This window comes from Drosophila tropicalis, unplaced genomic scaffold (genome assembly GCF_018151085.1).
Source record: "Drosophila tropicalis isolate 14030-0801.00 unplaced genomic scaffold, ASM1815108v1 contig_1180, whole genome shotgun sequence".
Lineage (NCBI taxonomy): Eukaryota > Metazoa > Arthropoda > Insecta > Diptera > Drosophilidae > Drosophila > Drosophila tropicalis.
In genome coordinates, this window is record NW_027172553.1 from 25,886 (window position 1) to 31,885 (window position 6,000).

The following is a 6,000-nucleotide window of genomic DNA, read 5'->3' on the forward strand; positions in this document are numbered from 1 at the left end:
TAGGAATCTCTTAAAATACATATGTTGCGTCACTAAAATGATGACGATTCATTTGGGTACATTATGACGATCACAGTTGGAACCGCCGTTTTCGTTCTTTTAAGTTATATACTTATAATAATTATATTTTCCCTTTGTAATAGGGACAGTAGGAATCTCTTAAAATACATATGTTGCGTCACTAAAATGATGACGATTCATTTGGGTACATTATGACGATCACAGTTGGAACCGCCGTTTTCGTTCTTTTAAGTTATATACTTATAATAATTTTATTTTCCCTTTTTAATAGGGACAGTAGGAATCTCTTAAAATACATATGTTGCGTCACTAAAATGATGACGATTCATTTGGGTACATTATGACGATCACAGTTGGAACCGCCGTTTTCGTTCTTTTAAGTTATATACTTATAATAATTTTATTTTCCCTTTGTAATAGGGACAGTAGGAATCTCTTAAAATACATATGTTGCGTCACTAAAATGATGACGATTCATTTGGGTACATTATGACGATCACAGTTGGAACCGCCGTTTTCGTTCTTTTAAGTTATATACTTATAATAATTTTATTTTCCCTTTTTAATAGGGACAGTAGGAATCTCTTAAAATACATATGTTGCGTCACTAAAATGATGACGATTCATTTGGGTACATTATGACGATCACAGTTGGAACCGCCGTTTTCGTTCTTTTAAGTTATATACTTATAATAATTAATAATACTTATTATATGAAATACTCTCCATATAATAAAAATACATCGGCAATTTAAAAATCGAATCATCAAGCAAAGGATAAGCTTCAGTGGATCGCAGTATGGCAGCTGCTCAACCACTTACAACACCTTGCCTGTTACAAAAGTCGTTTACAATTGATTCTAGGCTTTGTCATTGTATTAAATAATGTTTTAATAAGTAACTAGCGCGGCATCAGGTGATCGAAGATCCTCCCAATTTACTATGTTACAAATAACATTGGCATCACATCCATTGTCGTTTATAAAATAAACTTTTAATGGTTTAGAAGCCATACAATGCAAATTGCCCCTTATTTATCATTGCAGTCCAGCACGGATACGACCTTAGAGGCGTTCAGGCATAATCCAACGGACGTAGCGTCATACCACTGTTCGCTCGAACAAGTATTGTGCCATTGGTCCGTACCTGCGGTTCCTCTCGTACTACGCAGGAATGCTGTCGCAACAACGTTTTGTCATTAGTAGGGTAAAACTAACCTGTCTCACGACGGTCTAAACCCAGCTCACGTTCCCTTGCATGGGTGAACAATCCAACGCTTGGTGAATTTTGCTTCACAATGATAGGAAGAGCCGACATCGAAGGATCAAAAAGCGACGTCGCTATGAACGCTTGGCCGCCACAAGCCAGTTATCCCTATGGTAACTTTTCTGACACCTCTTGTTAAAAACTCTTTAAACCAAAAGGATCGATAGGCCGAGCTTTTGCTGTCCCTGTGTGTACTGAACACCGAGATCAAGTCAGCATTTGCCCTTTTGCTCTATGTGTGGTTTCTGTCCGCACTGAGCTGGCCTTGGGACACCTCCGTTATTATTTGAGAGATGTACCGCCCCAGTCAAACTCCCTACCTGGCAATGTCCTTGAATTGGATCATACCTGAGTAATTGGAGTTATACCAAAAATTTCAAATTGAAAATACATAAATGCAATCTCTCATTAAAGAATTTGTTTGCGATTATATAACAAACTCGTGATACTTTGATCAAGAAGCTTGCATCAAAACCCAATACCATAAGATATAATAAATATATCCGTATAATGGCTAGGAAATGATACACGTTCCATTTAATCAAGTAAGTAAGGAAACAATAAGAGTAGTGGTATTTCATTGGCGATATCAAACACAAGGAATAATATCTCCCACTTATTCTACACCTCTTATGTCTCCTTACACTGCCAGATTAGAGTCAAGCTCAAAAGGGTCTTCTTTCCCCGCTAATTATTCCAAGCCCGTTCCCTTGGCTGTGGTTTCGCTAGATAGTAGATAGGGACAGTAGGAATCTCGTTAATCCATTCATGCGCGTCACTAATTAGATGACGAGGCATTTGGCTATTTTTTTTTTTTTTTTTTTTTTTTTTTTTTGATCGCTAAGGAAGGAAATCTTCTAAAGATACGAGCAAACCTTTATGGAAAAATCTCGCATGCACGATTCACTGTGTCATCAGAACAATTAAGTTCTACAGTGCCTACGTACTAAAACCACCTCAATTCTATAGATGTGCGATGTTTGTACCTTTTTAGGTGTTATGCCAAGGTAGCAGGCAAAAATATAAGAAGCTAGAGTATGATACGCCTAGCTCTCGTATACCCAGCACAATACATGAAGTATTTGAATGACGTCACTCCGCCGTTCACTGCTCTGACGCTAATGATTTTGCTATCATTAGCGGTGAGGAGGTCCTTTGCTATCAATCGTTTGACCGACTGACCGCTCCAGACTCCTCTCCAGTTGAGTGTGACGGAGTGAAACTCGATGTCACCTGTCGCTCCGAAAGATCGCCGCAGTTGTGATCTTATGTCAGCTCTGTCGTACCTTTCAACCTTACGCTGATGCGCTTGGTCTAAGGAATGTCCGTCTGTCACCACCTGGATGTCAATCACATAAATGTGATTCTGTCGGATTCCCACCAGGTCCGGTTTATTTAACCCCGAGTCGCAATGCAGACTTGGTTCGACATGGACAACGCAGCCTCTGCCTTCAAGCCCCCGCTTGACGGCATTTACTACGCTGTTGTGTCTAGCTACCCGCCTCCCATGCGTACGATAGCATTTTTGCAAGATGTGGTTTGTTGTCTCGGGAGCATCACATCCTGCACGACACCGTCTCTCCAATTCTGCCTTTCCCTCGTCGTACGAGACTTAGAGGGTAGGGCATTTCTACCTTAAGAGAGTCATAGTTACTCCCGCCGTTGACCCGCGCTTACTTGAATTTCTTCACTTTGACATTCAGAGCACTGGGCAGAAATCACATTGTGTCAACACCCGCTAGGGCCATCACAATGCTTTGTTTTAATTAGACAGTCGGATTCCCCAAGTCCGTGCCAGTTCTGAATTGATTGTTAATTGATAATCGTTATAATTTAAAAGAACTAATTAAAATTAATTAGTATTCTTAAAAATTTTAGCAAGAAAGTTCCACAATTGGCTACGTAACTAACTATCCGGGGAACAAATAACTATCATAAATGATAGAAACTCTATTTACCCAGAACGAGCACATAAACCATGTTATTGTTTCCCAATCAAGCCCGACTATCTCAATCTTCAGAGCCAATCCTTATCCCGAAGTTACGGATCTAATTTGCCGACTTCCCTTACCTACATTATTCTATCGACTAGAGACTCTTCACCTTGGAGACCAGCTGCGGATATTGGTACGGCCTGTTGAGAAGTTTGCGTATCCCCACCATAAATTTTCAAGGTCCGAGGAGAAAATATCGACACAACAGTATATGTCATGCTCTTCTAGCCCATCTACCATATCTCTCTGCGAAAGACTTCCATGGTAGTACGGCTATAAAACAGAAAAGAAAACTCTTCCGATACCTCTCGACGGCTTCTTTATGGTCGTTCCTGTTGCCAGGATGAGCACGAGGCCCATATTTAATAACAAACGGATACTCAACAGGTTACGGAATTGGAACCGTATTCCCTTTCGTTCAAAATTATTCAAGTGTTTTACTTTAGATTAATTTATTTGACATATTTAAAACTTGAAAATTTTCGGCTTTCGCCTTGAACTTAGGACCGACTAACTCGTGATCAACCACTGTTCACACGAAACCCTTCTCCACTTCAGTCCTCCAAGGTCTCATTCGATTATTTGCTACTACCACCAAGATCTGTACCAATGGCGGCTCCATGCAGGCTTACGCCAAACACTTCTAAGCACACCATTGTACCTTCCTACTCACTAAAGTTTCAAAATTTATATTATAAATAATATAAATCATCTACTTTAGCGGTAATGTATAGGTATACAACTTAAGCGCCATCCATTTTAAGGGCTAGTTGCTTCGGCAGGTGAGTTGTTACACACTCCTTAGCGGATTTCGACTTCCATGATCACCGTCCTGCTGTTTTAAGCAACCAACGCCTTTCATGGTTTCTGTATGAGTTGTTAATTTGGGCACCGTAACATTACGTTTGGTTCATCCCACAGCGCCAGTTCTGCTTACCAAAAGTGGCCCACTGGGCACAATATATCATAACCTTAAACTTCATATCAAGAAAGTTAAGGTTCTTACCCATTTAAAGTTTGAGAATAGGTTAAGATCGTTTCGACCCTAAGGCCTCTAATCATTCGCTTTACCAGATAAGATTATTTTATATAACATTTAAATGCACCAGCTATCCTGAGGGAAACTTCGGAAGGAACCAGCTACTAGATGGTTCGATTGGTCTTTCGCCCCTATACTCAATTCTGACAATCGATTTGCACGTCAGAACTGTTTCGGTCTTCCATCAGGGTTTCCCCTGACTTCAACCTGATCAAGTATAGTTCACCATCTTTCGGGTCACAGCATATATGCTCAAGGTACGTTCCAGTTAGAGGTATAAATAATATAAATATCATTATACATAACTATATAGAACGCCCCGGGATTGTGTTAATTAACTATAAATAGTTAAAAAACTAATCCCATTATTAGTCAAGTTAATTATGCTATTAGGTTTATATCCCAATAACTTGCACATATGTTAGACTCCTTGGTCCGTGTTTCAAGACGGGTCCCGAAGGTATCCTGAATCTTTCGCATTGTTAATCATACAAGTGCATATAATAAACACAGAAAATCAATGATAATCATGCTATTATATAATTCCGAAAAATTAACGCACTGTATTCATATAAATCTATCAACACTTTATCAAATTAATGACATTTATTCTATGTTAAAATGCAAGCAAAATAATTTAAATAAACTATAAGTCATATTTTATGATAAATTTGGTTCATGTTAATAGATTACAATGTCCTTATCCTTATTCATCATTGTTTAATATTTTAATATTATAATAATAGTGTGCATTTTTTCCAAAAAAATTCACACTATTATTATAATATTATTGAAATATTACAACTCTAATGATGAATTTTCCATAATGGATATTCAGGTTCATCGGGCTTAACCTCTAAGCAGTTTCACGTACTATTTAACTCTCTATTCAGAGTTCTTTTCAACTTTCCCTCACGGTACTTGTTTACTATCGGTCTCATGGTTATATTTAGTTTTAGATGGAGTTTACCACCCACTTAGTGCTGCACTATCAAGCAACACGACTCTTTGGAAACACCATCTAGTAATCATTAACGTTATACGGGCCTGGCACCCTCTATGGGTAAATGGCCTCAATTGGGCGTGGCTAAAATTTTTTTGAGTTGACAGATAAGCTAGACTTGACCTCAATATCAACTGAAAAAAATTTGAATGTCCTTGGTGTCCTGGTTCAAGAGCTACAGGATGTTGCGTATATGCAACATTGGGCAATTGTGTTATATATTTAAAGTCAAATTGTTTTTTTTTTTTCCAAATGCCGTTTATTAATATTTATGTATGATATGACACGAAACAATTTTTTTGGGGATTGGAGCACAAGTGCACATTACATTTGCTACACTTACAGCTTGGAAATCCCGATCTGCATACTCTACATCTTCCTCTTGTTCTCCATTCCAGCCAATGATTATAACCATCAAGTCGTAGGGACTTTGCTGGGTCTGCAACATAAGCTCTTTTAGGGGGGTTTGACTCAGAGCCCGTAGATTGAGCTGGTGATATTGGAGCTGGTGATAATGGGGCTGGTGATAATGGGGCTGGTGATAACGGAGCTGGTGATGAAGGAGCTGGTGATAATGGAGTTGGTGATGATGAGGGTGAATTCTTTGTCAAATATAGTTTGACTTGCGTTCAAAAAGCTCGGAAGCAACATTTAATTGGAAATTTAAGAGCGGCATA

At 38.7% G+C, this 6,000-nt stretch overlaps 1 pseudogene; it reads right to left on the bottom strand.

Moving 5' to 3' along the window:
- Positions 1–779: 779 nt before the first annotated feature.
- On the bottom strand, positions 780–5,581 carry LOC137575131 (large subunit ribosomal RNA; annotated as a pseudogene).
- Positions 5,582–6,000: the final 419 nt, after the last annotated feature.